The following is a 16,964-nucleotide window of genomic DNA, read 5'->3' on the forward strand; positions in this document are numbered from 1 at the left end:
CCCTTCCCTTCAGCTTAGGCCTTCGTGGCAAACGAATCTGCTCCAGTCCTGAATCCCTCGACCATTACACCAACAACCTGAAAACAGCTTTCGCATCCCGCAACTACCCTCCCATCCTGGTACAGAAGCAGATAACCAGAGCCACTTCCTCATCCCCTCAAACCCAGAACCTCTCACAGAAGAACCCCAAAAGTGCCCCACTTGTAACAGAATACTTCCCGGGACTGGATCAGACCTTGAATGTGGCTCTCCAGCAGGGATACGACTTCCTAAAATCCTGCCCCGAAATGAGATCCATCCTTCATGAAATCCTCCCCACTCCACCAAGAGTGTCTTTCCGCCGTCCACCTAACCTTCGTAACCTCTTGGTTCATCCCTATGAAATCCCCAAACCACCTCCCCTACCCTCTGGCTCCTACCCTTGCAACCGCCCCCGGTGTAAAACCTGTCCTATGCACCCTCCCACCACCACCTACTCCAGTCCTGTAACCCGGAAGGTGTACACAATCAAAGGGAGAGCCACATGTGAAAGCACCCATGTGATCTACCAACTGACCTGCCTGCACTGTGATGCTTTCTATGTGGGAATGACCAGCAACAAACTGTCCATTCGCATGAATGGACACAGGCAGACAGTGTTTGTTGGTAATGAGGATCACCCTGTGGCTAAACATGCCTTGATGCACGGCCAGCACATCTTGGCACAGTGTTACACCGTCCGAGTTATCTGGATACTTCCCACCAACACCAACCTATCCGAACTCCGGAGATGGGAACTCGCCCTTCAGTATATCCTCTCTTCTCGATATCCGCCAGGCCTCAACCTCCGCTAATTTCAAGTTGCCGCCGCTCATACCTCACCTGTCTTTCAACAACTTCTTTGCCTCTGTACTTCCGCCTCGACTGACATCTCTGCCCTTAACTCTTTGCCTTTAAATATGTCTGCTTGTGTCTGTGTATGTGCGGATGGATATGTGTGTGTGTGTGCGAGTGTACACCTGTCCTTTTTTTTCCCCTAAGGGAAGTCTTTCCGCTCCCGGGATTGGAATGACTCCTTACCCTCTCCCTTAAAACCCACACCCTTTCATTTTTCCCTCTCCTTCCTTCCTTCCTGACGAAGCAACTGCCAGTTGCGAAAGCTCGTAATTTTGTGTGTGTGTTTGTGTGTTGTGTTCATGTGCCTGTCTGCCGGCGCTTTCCCGCTTGGTAAGTCTTGGAATCTTTATTTTTAATATATTTTTCCCATGTGGAAGTTTCTTTCTGTTTTATTTACATCGTCATTAATTTGAACCCAACAATTACGTTTGTTATTGTCTCTGTTGCATTTCGAAATCTTCTCTATCGTCTTACTTTCTCTTTTCGTTTGTACAAGAAGTTCCACTTTGTATTCATCTTCCATTTTTCCGTAATCTACCATACATTTTATCCTGCCTAATTATACTCAATAATACGTAATTTACTTCCAAACCATAACCTAAAATTTTCAACGCTTTCAACATAACCGCTGCTATAAAATCCATTGTTCCAAGTTTACAAACATTTCGTGTAAACTCGTGAATACTATTTCACAGCTTCAGTTCCTTTCACCCATTACACAACCATCTCAGTTTTTTTCCAACAACTTTCGTTTTATTTCCATTCCCGTTTTTTCCCACAAAACCGATCATTTTCTAGCAGCTTCCCACAGGTTTACACGTTATTATTTCTTCATCAAACAATTGTTAGCCTCATTATCATAACCTGCCAGTACATAACCAGTCCTTTGAATACATTTACACACATATTCTTCGAGATTTCATTCAAAAAATTTTTTTCGAATTTTATTTTTTCGCAAATTATTTCCTCGAAACTTTTTTCGAAAAAATTTTTTTGTCGAAATTTTCTTGAATTTCTCGAAATTTTCTTGAATTTCCCCACCCTTTAACGTGATCTGGAGACAACATAACTACCTAACCTTTGCACCCATTGTTGTTCACCAACCTAAGTTCAGCACATGATCAACATAGCTCATCTCAAACCAACACTTTTTCGACTTTTTTCACACCTTTATCTCTCCCTATATAAATCTCTCTTTACTTTCACTTTAACCTCATATTACCCTTTCCACCTACCAATACCATGTCAACCTCACAACATCCCTACAACGACCCCATTAAATTTTATTTACATTCCCTCCGCAAACATGCCTTCACCCTAGCCAGATTACGCTCCCATATTTTATTTACTCAGGCTTGTCTGACATTTGGCATTACTCCCAAAGGCCTCACACTTAAAGTTCCCATCTCTGGCTGCAATCCTTCTTTCCATCAGTCCTTATACCAGTTCCAAACAGCACAATCCATAGCCCTCACCCGCCTAATCCTTCACCTATACATCGACTCGGCCAATGAACACACCCGTCAACTCCTATCCCAAATCAAAGTCCTCAATCTTTCCTCTCCCGCATCCACACCGGCTGTACATAGCATCCTCCTACAGGCCAACCGCAAATTAGAACAACATGCCACCCTCCACCTCAAAAAACTATCCAATCTCCTGGTTTCCCACCTCCGGAAAGGCAACTCACTCACCCTCCACAACCTTTCCAACAAACCTCAACCTCCTCTCATTGCACACAGACCCAGTCTCTCCCATCTACTCAATCTCCCACTTCCAGCTCCACTCCCCCCAACACCTCAAAATTCTAGTCAACACAATCTGGAACCACAACACCCCAATTCAGTAGTTAACCTTTCCTCCAAACCCCTCTCCCAATCCGAAACCTCTGTCCTATCCAAAGGCCTCACCTTCAGCCCCACTCCCAGGTTCAACCAAACTGCCCTTGTCAAGGATTTACTGTCCTACACTCGTAGTCTCTGCTGGAAATATCACTTTGCCACGAAGAAAAACAATCCTGATCCCACTCCTAATGATCCAACTCCCCAAGACACTATCCAAATTGAACCCTGCCTGCAACAGTTCCGTCCTCCATCACAGCGGGACCCACCTCCTCTTCCCCAAAATCACCCTCTCCAAACCTTCCAGGAATTTCTCACTTCCAGCCTTGCCTCTCAATCTTTCTTGAAAAACCTTAATCCTACTCCCAACATCACCACAGCCGAATCCCAGGCTATCCGTGATCTGAAAGCTGACCGATCCATCATCATTCTTCCGGCTGACAAGGGTTCCACGACTGTGGTACTTGATCGTCGGGAGTATGTGGCTGAGGGACTGCGTCAGCTTTCAGACAACTCTACGTACAAAGTTTGCCGAAGTAATCCCATTCCTGATGTCCAGGCGGAGCTTCAAGGAATCCTCAGAACCTTAGGCCCCCTACAAAACCTTTCACCTGACTCCATCAAACTCCTCACCCCACCGTCACCTCGCACTCCTACCTTCTACCTACTTCCTAAAATTCACAAACCCAAACATCCTGGCCGCCCCATTGTAGCTGGTTACCAAGCCCCCACAAAACGTATCTCTGCCTACGTAGATCAACACCTTCAACCCATTACATGCAGTCTCCCATCCTTCATCAAAGACACCAACCACTTTCTCGAACGCCTGGAATCCGTACCCAGTCTGTTACCCCCAGAAACCATCCTGGTAACCATTGATGCCACTTCCCTATACACAAATATCCCGCACGTCCAGGGCCTCGCTGCAATGGAGCACTTCCTTTCACGCCGATCACCTGCCACCCTACCTAAAACCTCTTTCCTCGTCACCTTAGCCAGCTTCATCCTGACCCACAACTTCTTCACTTTTGAAGGCCAGACATACCAACAATTAAAGGGAACAGCCATGGGTACCAGGATGGCCCCCTCGTATGCCAACCTATTTATGGGTCGCTTAGAGGAAGCCTTCTTGGTTACCCAAGCCTGCCAACCCAAAGTTTGGTACAGATTTATTGATGACATCTTCATGATCTGGACTCACAGGGAAGAACAACTCCAGAATTTCCTCTCCAACCTCAACTCCTTTGGTTCCATCAGATTCACCTGGTCCTACTCCAAATCCCATGCCACTTTCCTAGATGTTGACCTCCATCTGTCCAATGGCCAGCTGCACACATCCGTCCACATCAAACCCACCAACAAGCAACAGTACCTCCATTATGACAGCTGCCACCCATTCCATATCAAACGGTCCCTTCCCTTCAGCTTAGGCCTTCGTGGCAAACGAATCTGCTCCAGTCCTGAATCCCTCGACCATTACACCAACAACCTGAAAACAGCTTTCGCATCCCGCAACTACCCTCCCATCCTGGTACAGAAGCAGATAACCAGAGCCACTTCCTCATCCCCTCAAACCCAGAACCTCTCACAGAAGAACCCCAAAAGTGCCCCACTTGTAACAGAATACTTCCCGGGACTGGATCAGACCTTGAATGTGGCTCTCCAGCAGGGATACGACTTCCTAAAATCCTGCCCCGAAATGAGATCCATCCTTCATGAAATCCTCCCCACTCCACCAAGAGTGTCTTTCCGCCGTCCACCTAACCTTCGTAACCTCTTGGTTCATCCCTATGAAATCCCCAAACCACCTCCCCTACCCTCTGGCTCCTACCCTTGCAACCGCCCCCGGTGTAAAACCTGTCCTATGCACCCTCCCACCACCACCTACTCCAGTCCTGTAACCCGGAAGGTGTACACAATCAAAGGGAGAGCCACATGTGAAAGCACCCATGTGATCTACCAACTGACCTGCCTGCACTGTGATGCTTTCTATGTGGGAATGACCAGCAACAAACTGTCCATTCGCATGAATGGACACAGGCAGACAGTGTTTGTTGGTAATGAGGATCACCCTGTGGCTAAACATGCCTTGATGCACGGCCAGCACATCTTGGCACAGTGTTACACCGTCCGAGTTATCTGGATACTTCCCACCAACACCAACCTATCCGAACTCCGGAGATGGGAACTCGCCCTTCAGTATATCCTCTCTTCTCGATATCCGCCAGGCCTCAACCTCCGCTAATTTCAAGTTGCCGCCGCTCATACCTCACCTGTCTTTCAACAACTTCTTTGCCTCTGTACTTCCGCCTCGACTGACATCTCTGCCCTTAACTCTTTGCCTTTAAATATGTCTGCTTGTGTCTGTGTATGTGCGGATGGATATGTGTGTGTGTGTGCGAGTGTACACCTGTCCTTTTTTTTCCCCTAAGGGAAGTCTTTCCGCTCCCGGGATTGGAATGACTCCTTACCCTCTCCCTTAAAACCCACACCCTTTCATTTTTCCCTCTCCTTCCTTCCTTCCTGACGAAGCAACTGCCAGTTGCGAAAGCTCGTAATTTTGTGTGTGTGTTTGTGTGTTGTGTTCATGTGCCTGTCTGCCGGCGCTTTCCCGCTTGGTAAGTCTTGGAATCTTTATTTTTAATATATTTTTCCCATGTGGAAGTTTCTTTCTGTTTTATTTACATCGTCATTAATTTGAACCCAACAATTACGTTTGTTATTGTCTCTGTTGCATTTCGAAATCTTCTCTATCGTCTTACTTTCTCTTTTCGTTTGTACAAGAAGTTCCACTTTGTATTCATCTTCCATTTTTCCGTAATCTACCATACATTTTATCCTGCCTAATTATACTCAATAATACGTAATTTACTTCCAAACCATAACCTAAAATTTTCAACGCTTTCAACATAACCGCTGCTATAAAATCCATTGTTCCAAGTTTACAAACATTTCGTGTAAACTCGTGAATACTATTTCACAGCTTCAGTTCCTTTCACCCATTACACAACCATCTCAGTTTTTTTCCAACAACTTTCGTTTTATTTCCATTCCCGTTTTTTCCCACAAAACCGATCATTTTCTAGCAGCTTCCCACAGGTTTACACGTTATTATTTCTTCATCAAACAATTGTTAGCCTCATTATCATAACCTGCCAGTACATAACCAGTCCTTTGAATACATTTACACACATATTCTTCGAGATTTTATTCAAAAAATTTTTTTCGAATTTTATTTTTTCGCAAATTATTTCCTCGAAACTTTTTTCGAAAAAATTTTTTTGTCGAAATTTTCTTGAATTTCTCGAAATTTTCTTGAATTTCCCCACCCTTTAACGTGATCTGGAGACAACATAACTACCCAACCTTTGCACCCATTGTTGTTCACCAACCTAAGTTCAGCACATGATCAACATAGCTCATCTCAAACCAACACTTTTTCGACTTTTTTCACACCTTTATCTCTCCCTATATAAATCTCTCTTTACTTTCACTTTAACCTCATATTACCCTTTCCACCTACCAATACCATGTCAACCTCACAACATCCCTACAACGACCCCATTAAATTTTATTTACATTCCCTCCGCAAACATGCCTTCACCCTAGCCAGATTACGCTCCCATATTTTATTTACTCAGGCTTGTCTGACATTTGGCATTACTCCCAAAGGCCTCACACTTAAAGTTCCCATCTCTGGCTGCAATCCTTCTTTCCATCAGTCCTTATACCAGTTCCAAACAGCACAATCCATAGCCCTCACCCGCCTAATCCTTCACCTATACATCGACTCGGCCAATGAACACACCCGTCAACTCCTATCCCAAATCAAAGTCCTCAATCTTTCCTCTCCCGCATCCACACCGGCTGTACATAGCATCCTCCTACAGGCCAACCGCAAATTAGAACAACATGCCACCCTCCACCTCAAAAAACTATCCAATCTCCTGGTTTCCCACCTCCGGAAAGGCAACTCACTCACCCTCCACAACCTTTCCAACAAACCTCAACCTCCTCTCATTGCACACAGACCCAGTCTCTCCCATCTACTCAATCTCCCACTTCCAGCTCCACTCCCCCCAACACCTCAAAATTCTAGTCAACACAATCTGGAACCACAACACCCCAATTCAGTAGTTAACCTTTCCTCCAAACCCCTCTCCCAATCCGAAACCTCTGTCCTATCCAAAGGCCTCACCTTCAGCCCCACTCCCAGGTTCAACCAAACTGCCCTTGTCAAGGATTTACTGTCCTACACTCGTAGTCTCTGCTGGAAATATCACTTTGCCACGAAGAAAAACAATCCTGATCCCACTCCTAATGATCCAACTCCCCAAGACACTATCCAAATTGAACCCTGCCTGCAACAGTTCCGTCCTCCATCACAGCGGGACCCACCTCCTCTTCCCCAAAATCACCCTCTCCAAACCTTCCAGGAATTTCTCACTTCCAGCCTTGCCTCTCAATCTTTCTTGAAAAACCTTAATCCTACTCCCAACATCACCACAGCCGAATCCCAGGCTATCCGTGATCTGAAAGCTGACCGATCCATCATCATTCTTCCGGCTGACAAGGGTTCCACGACTGTGGTACTTGATCGTCGGGAGTATGTGGCTGAGGGACTGCGTCAGCTTTCAGACAACTCTACGTACAAAGTTTGCCGAAGTAATCCCATTCCTGATGTCCAGGCGGAGCTTCAAGGAATCCTCAGAACCTTAGGCCCCCTACAAAACCTTTCACCTGACTCCATCAAACTCCTCACCCCACCGTCACCTCGCACTCCTACCTTCTACCTACTTCCTAAAATTCACAAACCCAAACATCCTGGCCGCCCCATTGTAGCTGGTTACCAAGCCCCCACAGAACGTATCTCTGCCTACGTAGATCAACACCTTCAACCCATTACATGCAGTCTCCCATCCTTCATCAAAGACACCAACCACTTTCTCGAACGCCTGGAATCCGTACCCAGTCTGTTACCCCCAGAAACCATCCTGGTAACCATTGATGCCACTTCCCTATACACAAATATCCCGCACGTCCAGGGCCTCGCTGCAATGGAGCACTTCCTTTCACGCCGATCACCTGCCACCCTACCTAAAACCTCTTTCCTCGTCACCTTAGCCAGCTTCATCCTGACCCACAACTTCTTCACTTTTGAAGGCCAGACATACCAACAATTAAAGGGAACAGCCATGGGTACCAGGATGGCCCCCTCGTATGCCAACCTATTTATGGGTCGCTTAGAGGAAGCCTTCTTGGTTACCCAAGCCTGCCAACCCAAAGTTTGGTACAGATTTATTGATGACATCTTCATGATCTGGACTCACAGTGAAGAACAACTCCAGAATTTCCTCTCCAACCTCAACTCCTTTGGTTCCATCAGATTCACCTGGTCCTACTCCAAATCCCATGCCACTTTCCTAGATGTTGACCTCCATCTGTCCAATGGCCAGCTGCACACATCCGTCCTGCTCCAGTCCTGAATCCCTCGACCATTACACCAACAACCTGAAAACAGCTTTTGCATCCCGCAACTACCCTCCCATCCTGGTACAGAAGCAGATAACCAGAGCCACTTCCTCATCCCCTCAAACCCAGAACCTCTCACAGAAGAACCCCAAAAGTGCCCCACTTGTAACAGAATACTTCCCGGGACTGGATCAGACCTTGAATGTGGCTCTCCAGCAGGGATACGACTTCCTAAAATCCTGCCCCGAAATGAGATCCATCCTTCATGAAATCCTCCTCACTCCACCAAGAGTGTCTTTCCGCCGTCCACCTAACCTTCGTAACCTCTTGGTTCATCCCTATGAAATCCCCAAACCACCTCCCCTACCCTCTGGCTCCTACCCTTGCAACCGCCCCCGGTGTAAAACCTGTCCTATGCACCCTCCCACCACCACCTACTCCAGTCCTGTAACCCGGAAGGTGTACACAATCAAAGGGAGAGCCACATGTGAAAGCACCCATGTGATCTACCAACTGACCTGCCTGCACTGTGATGCTTTCTATGTGGGAATGACCAGCAACAAACTGTCCATTCGCATGAATGGACACAGGCAGACAGTGTTTGTTGGTAATGAGGATCACCCTGTGGCTAAACATGCCTTGATGCACGGCCAGCACATCTTGGCACAGTGTTACACCGTCCGAGTTATCTGGATACTTCCCACCAACACCAACCTATCCGAACTCCGGAGATGGGAACTCGCCCTTCAGTATATCCTCTCTTCTCGATATCCGCCAGGCCTCAACCTCCGCTAATTTCAAGTTGCCGCCGCTCATACCTCACCTGTCTTTCAACAACTTCTTTGCCTCTGTACTTCCGCCTCGACTGACATCTCTGCCCTTAACTCTTTGCCTTTAAATATGTCTGCTTGTGTCTGTGTATGTGCGGATGGATATGTGTGTGTGTGTGCGAGTGTACACCTGTCCTTTTTTTTCCCCTAAGGGAAGTCTTTCCGCTCCCGGGATTGGAATGACTCCTTACCCTCTCCCTTAAAACCCACACCCTTTCATTTTTCCCTCTCCTTCCTTCCTTCCTGACGAAGCAACTGCCAGTTGCGAAAGCTCGTAATTTTGTGTGTGTGTTTGTGTGTTGTGTTCATGTGCCTGTCTGCCGGCGCTTTCCCGCTTGGTAAGTCTTGGAATCTTTATTTTTAATATATTTTTCCCATGTGGAAGTTTCTTTTTGTTTTATATATATATATATATATATATATATATATATATATATATATATATATATATATATATATATTCATTCTGGATGTGCTGGGGATGGCCTTTCTTAGTTACCCTGTTTGGTAGGAAGTGAACGTTAGGACTGCAAGTAATGTAAGCTTAAGTCAGCACCACTAAAGATAGCCAAAATTGTGTTAAACACAACACACACAACCAGAGTGCTACTTCAGAGTCAGGTAATTTTGTTTCTGGAACCGGCTACAACTACGAGATACTAACTGCCGATGCGGCCGCTGGGCTGGAGAATTTATTTCCTGTAGGGGGCCAATGACCCGTCTCCATGTGTTTGCTGCGACGTTTCGAGTCGCCGCAACAGAAACCGTAACTATCCGCTGCACAAATAGTGTCACCGCTACTCTCAGGTTTCGTATTGCAGTAATGGCGGAATATTAGATTATGGCCATGGAAAATTACTTCACTAAATATGTGTAACGTTTACAGTTCGATGCACTAAACCCTACAAGGATGAATGTCAAATATTACCTTACAACGTTAATCAATCCTTTTAAATTGTGGTGGCTAAAAAGAATATTTACTAGAAGGCAAAACAGAAGAGCACTACGTGCTGAGTACCGTTCAGTCCTCACTGAGCCTCCAATAAAATGTTCATACAGTCAATCCGCGTACATCATCCTGTAATGTTCATACAGACAGTTTGCTTTAAGAATAGCGTGAATTCCGTTCTGTAAAGTCAATCGTCGATATTATGAATGGTCACTCGTTTTTTCAAGTCAGACGCATTGAACTGTTTGTGACTTACTGATCTATTTTCTGAATAATCAGTGTTACCAGTGATAATAAATATCCATCAATGAAAATTAAGTTCGATGGTGATGAATTATTTACAAAAAGTTGTTTAAGTACACAGCATTTCATCGTCTGGACACTGAAAGAAGACGGCGAACGGGTCAACCAACCGAAGGTGAATAAGGTAGCGACGACATAGAAGTGTACTATCTTACTTAAACTACTATCGGGTGTGTGTGAACTGGTCGTAAAGCACTTAAAACGCTACAGCCAATTTGCAGCAGACAGGAGAAGATGTAATGTATTGTCGAGTGCGAGATTATTCGAGAATCATTAGCTTAGTTCGATGAGGATGAAGAAGTATGCAAAGGCTTAAGTGAAGGACGCAACCCAGAATTCACCTGCAGTCGTTTATAAGAACATGCAAATAGTCGCTCAGGGTTGATTAGGGGCTTAGAGTCATTCTTCTCGAATACGAATTCTTTGCTCTTCGCGAGGATCAGCACTTCGTTTGTTGTTGCAACTGTTGAAGACTTCTCTGATGATGAGCGTCATGATTTCTGAAAACTGCCTCATGTACAAATAAATATTCGAAGAACATAGCGAATGGTTTCTTCTTGAAGTGGCTCCGTACAGCGTCTTCAACACGCAAAATAAAATTGCTAGACAGATCAAGCTGATAGTATTTAAGATAATTTTATTTTGTAGTGTTGACTGTTGTTTGCACGATATACGTCGAGGATTTGTATCAGTCTGTTACGACACCTGCCCAGGAGTCTGGCACGGTAGTAAACAATCCAGATATCAACCAGGCAGCGCTTCTACGGACAGACATGATCTCTTCTGTAAGGGTAACGCTATTGATGAAAGAGAAAGGGATTTTAGGGGTGTGAGTAAAGCAGCGGTGCTCTGTATCACGCAGGTATGAGGGCGCGGCAGCGAAAGCCGTGTTTGCGAGGAGGTGGTGGGTGGGGGGGGGGGGGGGGGAGATGGGAAGGGGGGCTGGGATGTGAGGGGGGAGGGAGAGAGGCGATGAAAGCGAAACGGCCCCGTGACCCGCATAGCGCAGCTCAGCCTCGGCATCCGGCCGAAGCAGGTGCTACACAGCACACTCTCTTATTAGCGACCTCATGTCTGTACACGAAGCCTCTTCAGCTGTGAGAGCCAGGGTTCAAATCCCTACGCTCCGTTTTACACGTAGGAGTTTCAGTTTAAAGTTACGAGGACATCCAGATCACTAGAGGCGGCGGAGAACTCGCGAGGGGTGGAAAGGGTGGAAGAGAGGGAAGGAGAGAGGATCGTTTCGTTCGGAACCTTATTAGGGGAGCTGTCCCGGGTAAAGACACGGCACGTTGAGGCACAGTGGAGAAGTAAAACAGAAAATAAATTATTTTCTTCCTGAAGACAGGGAATGGGTCTACCCAACCTGGTCTATAGCTGAAAGCGCTATGTTATCGCGACTCGGAACCGTAATCAATTAGATTCACAAGCCTCTGCAGTCGTTACTAACAGGCCTATTTCAAATGGCCTGCAACATAGCGACATTATTGTTAATCCCAAAGCTATGAAGCCCTGGAATTATATAACAGCAACTGCCTAATTGTCAGGGTTCGATTCCTGGGCAGTCTTAGGATTTTTTCGCTCGTGCGTTTTGTCACCGCTGTCAGTCTTTGTTAGTATGAAAAATGCTGAGGAACGCCTTGTTTGGAGTCCACGTTAAACTATAGGTCCCTCTATAACTGGCTGAGCATGTCAGTTCAGAGGTCGGCGGAAACCAACGGCCTTACACTTCCAGTAGGCTAGTAGAGCACGCTGGTGTTCAGACCAATTGTCAGATTGATGCCAGCTTTAACTTTCGGGAGCAGAGCAACCACAGTTGTAGCAAAATGTGTAGTAATTATCAACGAAAGTTACAAAAAGTCCCAAAAAATACGGTAAAGCTAGTTTCCCAATATGAGACACTCTAAGAAGACATACAAATTATAAAACAGAACTACAATGATCTGAATAAAAGCTCAGTGCCGTATTCACAACGAATACTAATCACGAAACCGCATGAGACTCATACACGCATTGGTAATATCTCGGTCTTTTGTCTGAAATCATAATGAAAAGTGTAATGGTGTAATAAAACCCGTTATCACACCACTTCCAACAAACGTAGATGAATCAGAATCAACCACTGACGTCGCAATAATCAAAGATACAATGTAAAAATACAGCTGCTTAGGTGTAACGCAGCTATAACACAGATGATATTTGTGCATATTATCAGTATGAAATGTGTTCGTAATTACTCCAATTATTAATACTAACTGATCTAAGGAAATGGAACAGCGAATTTCGTCTACAAAAGTTCTTGGCACGCAATTTTAAAGTGCATTGATATGTACAGAAGTTTTAAATACAGTCTGTGTTAAAACTTCATGTTTATATATACAGGAACTAAAGCGCCTCATATGTTACCCATTCAGCATTTGGAGCAATGTTTGTGTCTTCGTAATGAGCATGACAACGCTTATTTACTCACCATAGGCATGGTTTATACTTATTTATCCTTACTCGGCAAGGCTGACACTACCACACAATTACTATGCCAGTTCAGTCCTGCATACACGTTGAGACTTCATGGGCGTTGATAGACTCTCTTCTTTGCTTGTGTCTAGTGCCCGTATAATGTGCTTGAACTTCAATAATTGCCTTTTTTCTCAGTTAACAATCTCTTCACAACCAACACTTAGACTATATCCGGATCGGTGATGTGTATCTCACATTGCAATGAACAATTCATGAACGTTTATATAACTTACTTATACGCCAGTATCAATTATTTATCCGACATTCATTACAGTATTTCATACACCTATAATTATTCGGTCCCTCATTATTTGACAGCATCTGTCGGAATAGTAAGCTGGAAATACTTATTTACCTTTTCAGGTGAAATATAACTGCTACAGTAGAAAGCTACTTTTAATATTCACTGCTGTGTTAGTTCTGAACGAAGCGTAAATGTGTTCTCCAAATTATGCGCTCACTAGTCTTCCACCTCATAGCTTTTGTTCAATAAATTGTGATATAACATTGGTGCCTCATTATGTGGATTATTTCTAAATGTGACATTAACTACAATGTAGAGACTACTGCCAGTTACTAGGTTGAGTAAACCTCAGCAAAATAATGGAGAGGGGAATTAAAGAATAGGTGGCTAGAGTCACTGTAATAACGCTCTGACCTATTATTCGGTACACTGTCTGCAAGCCTAACAACTTGATAGGAGAATTTTAACGTTCTTTTCCCACCACACAAATCAACACCGTCATTCAACGCAGGAATCGTTTGAAATTGATTCAGAAACCAAAACCATCGACTTTTGAACACATATATGTGAAGTAATATTTAAATGTTATTGCTACTACAAGAGCGTCGAGGTTTAGTCATGTGATATCGAACTGTTTACTAACAGTTACATATTAAGCCAAGACTTTCGCAGTTCAGTAAATTCCTTTATATAGCCAAACAAACCAGCTCATCGAATGACGTGGAATGTAATATTCATTGTTCTCTACGGGAAATTACACATAAGCCTCATGGAACGATTACTGTGCTCTAGTTAAATAAAACCAACTTGGAAATGTGTGAAAGAGAAAAGCTGTACACTGCGCTCTACATTTAATTAGTATCGTCGTAGCTTTAACAAAACAAATACACGTAACGTATTAGTAACATCCGAAAGCTTCAAAACTTGAAATAAGTTAACTTTTATCTGAGATTTCTTCTTAGAATTATTAATTCACAGTGAATTATTATTTAAGGAAAGCTAGTTGATGCCAATTGGTCTGAGATATATTAATTTTTTTATTCCTACTTTCTTGTTTCCGACATGGAGGCTTCCAGCCTTCCTACTATTCTCCTTGGAAGGCGGTCACATAAATTGACTGGCTAATTTACGGACCAAATCGGACGACTTCCGTTAAATGCACAAGTTAAAAAATTAACACTTGCTAACTTACTCGTTTAGCTCTACGCACCTTTCCTAAAAATTCTTAAAAATATCACAGCAGAATAACGTTCCAAAAGGGAAAGCATTCTGGGAAATCAACGATTAACGAGGATCACGTATTTTCAAATGTTTGCAACAACGATGTTTTTTCGCTGGCGGATTACGAAGTTGACTTAACCAAAACTAGACTACACAACACTTACCTTAAAACGCTGTTCTGTCATAAATAACTGTACTCTCATTAAGATTTAGAACGTTTACTTATCTGGTCCCGTCCTAAAACGTTTTCTGCTCACGGCATCCATTAGCCAAATTTTCGAAAAGAAGCCTTTCAGCTCATCGCAGTCTTCGAACAGAGCAGATATTCTTTCTGACTACTCAGCAAACATTTAGAAATTCCGTTCTGCCTACTGAAGTAACTTCTCAAATTTACCTGAATCCAAAAACTGTATCCTCATGCAGTTCATTCACTTGTACACACAAATTTTGATTGCTGACGAATCTACTCCCTGATAAAAAACTGTTACAGTTAAAATATCTTTACAATGGATACGTATGCATTATAAACCGTTCATTATAAGAATAAACTTGATGTAAACAAACGCAAAAGCGATGATTGGTCAGAAGGCGTAGCACAAGTACACTGGTGTTGTTACGCTCTTGGAAAGAGGTCCTACTTATGTATTAGACATCTTATTTCTAAGTTACGTTAAATGAAGCTTTAAGATATTCAAATGTATTAACAGCCATCAACGTTTTTCTTAATCATGCTTTAGCCACGTAGTTTTTATTTCAAAAATCGTGTACAGTCACAGGCTCTGCAGCGTTGTACTCTGATTGTCGCGCTGTAAATGCACAGTATGAAAATGGCTCAGGCTGCTTTCTGTTCCATAGCGAAACACGCGCGTGGAACACGGTTAAAAAGTGCCGTGAAATAGGCTGTTCTTAATGTTTCTCATAAATTTAAGGAGATATTCGGCTTTAAAGTTTTCTCAGCATTGTATGTAATGCAGTTGATAAACAAACATTGAGCGTGTAGCGCAGTCGGTAGCGTAATGGATTGTAAAGCAGAGGCGGTTATTTTTGCGTTTGTTCAAATTTCCCAAGTGTCATGTTTTTCTTTTCGTTCAATTTGAAATACCTACACCTTATAATGAGTTTCAACTCATCATCATTTTTTTATGAATAATGCACGTCTTCTTGTTTCTAATTACATATTGGAAGCGAAATTCCTTTTTCCATTTCAAATACAAATTCTTAATTATCGATGTTTTATGAAAGACTGTTCATAAAAGTTGTTTAAATTAAGAAAACATAACAATTAAATTCTTAAGGCAAAAATGAAAAACCAAATCTTCTTTATTTGGACTATGTCCATCGTTTTATAGCACAGAGGCACATAAGTATCGTAGAAACATGAAAAACAATTATTTTTACGGCATCAAGCACATAATACAAATGGTGCATTTTACATTTGCTACTGTACCATTACAATATGAACCTAACAGTACTGATCTGGAGCCAAGGTGCGGAATTTGGCTCGAGAAGTAATAAGACTGTTAGGCTGGCAGACGTACTGGAACTAACGCACTAGCTTTTCCACACGTCACTGCCGAACGCTGGCGGGATGTAGAACGGCTCGCCATAAAAGAAGAAGAGAAAATGCTGCGCCTGGTTGGCTTCGTGGATGCTGTTGTTAATAGGCTCGTTATCCACGTAGCAAGTGATACTTCCAGAATTGAAATGTATTTCTCGAATTCGGATAAGGAAGGAGCTAGAAGATTACCAGACGACTGACTGTAAGTAATACCTTCAGTGGCTTCAATATTTAACTATATGGCGAAATCCTTGATTACTCTCTTACTTTACCCACAGCTTATGTAGAAAAATTACTCTATGGTCATGACAGGAATGTTCATCATTCTTGTTTTTAGTTACAATAGTACGTTAGCTAAAAACGATAACGTGTTGCGGTTTTCGTCTAAGGAGCGTATTGTGGGAGATTTACAGTGTATTATTTCATGCTGCTTAAAAATTAAATGACATTCGAAGCTGTATTGCTCCTCTGCTCGTCTCGTTTTACGTGTGAACTGCAGGCTAGCTGTACTGTATCAGCTGACCGGCTAGTGCTAAGTTAAATGCGCCGGTAAAGCTGTTGTCCCGTATTATCGCCAAGTAGATGTGCGCGTAAGGCACAGCACAAAACGTACCCTTATTGTCGTACTTGACAGTACTCACGACAGCTTGGCTGCAGTCCCATGTGAAACTGAAATCCAATGACGTTCCAGCAAACGCGGAAGAATACACAGTACTATGTTTTCATCAGGTTTATTCTTATGATGAACGGATTATAATCATAGAGTAGGAGTATCTATGGAGCGGACATTCAGATACACAGAACGGATATTTTGTCAGTAATGTACACGAACGGTTCGAACAGTTATGTTACAGTTCGAGAAATATCGGTGTCTGTTAGATCTTTTCGATTAGCCCGCGACCTAGTGACTGTTGTTGGTACTATGTTCACGACAGGTCTTAGTGTTTTTAATGCACTGTGGCTCTTAATAGCAAAAATAACTGTCAAACACTGACTGAAACATCTTCTAGGATGCAGGTCATACGTAACAACGGCAACTAACAAATAAATAAGAGGCTGCCATCATGATTCTGTCCAATTATCGAGCTTTCACTCCTTCCGCCATCTAGTGTCATCTGATAGTACTACATCCAAGACTGATCTTGTAATTTAT

This window comes from Schistocerca gregaria, chromosome 5 (assembly GCF_023897955.1).
Source record: "Schistocerca gregaria isolate iqSchGreg1 chromosome 5, iqSchGreg1.2, whole genome shotgun sequence".
Classification (NCBI taxonomy): domain Eukaryota; kingdom Metazoa; phylum Arthropoda; class Insecta; order Orthoptera; family Acrididae; genus Schistocerca; species Schistocerca gregaria.